This window comes from Microtus ochrogaster, unplaced genomic scaffold, assembly GCF_000317375.1.
Source record: "Microtus ochrogaster isolate Prairie Vole_2 unplaced genomic scaffold, MicOch1.0 UNK47, whole genome shotgun sequence".
Lineage (NCBI taxonomy): Eukaryota > Metazoa > Chordata > Mammalia > Rodentia > Cricetidae > Microtus > Microtus ochrogaster.
In genome coordinates, this window is record NW_004949145.1 from 910,974 (window position 1) to 911,564 (window position 591).

A 591-nucleotide genomic window follows, 5' to 3' on the forward strand; every position below is an offset into this window, starting at 1 on the left:
TCTCTTGGGTATATTCCCAAGAGTGGTATTGCTGGGTCCAGGGATATGTTGATCCCGAATTTCCTGAGGAACCACCACACTGCTTTCCAAAGTGGTTGCACAAGTTTGCATTCCCACCAGCAATGGATTTGGCTTGATTGGGTATTTTTGCATCCTCAGAAAGCTCGCTTAGGAAATATTCCTAACACATCCCACCCCCACAAGGCCAAGGATCACTGGAGAATGCTTTGGGAACTAACGACCTCACTGATACAAATGGCGGCTGTGAAATGATAAATGCTGACCATTAGAAAATTGAAGAGGAACCTGCGGGCTTCCCTCCTAGTCCAGGCAGCCACACTGGGATAGGAGGACACTGCCCCTCCTCCACCGCCTCCACTCAGTCTCATTCCTGGTGACTCACCTCCTTCTCTGGGTTTTTAAGTGTTGCTAGGCAACCAGACCAATTCCTTTCTCTTCCCTGCAATGAGTGCTGTGCCTTCCAGTGCTTCATCCCCATAGCCACAGAAAATGTATAGCACATTACTATCCAAATGTTCACAGCCTGAACACTAGATTTTTTAAAAATATATCTTATCCGGGCGGTGGTGG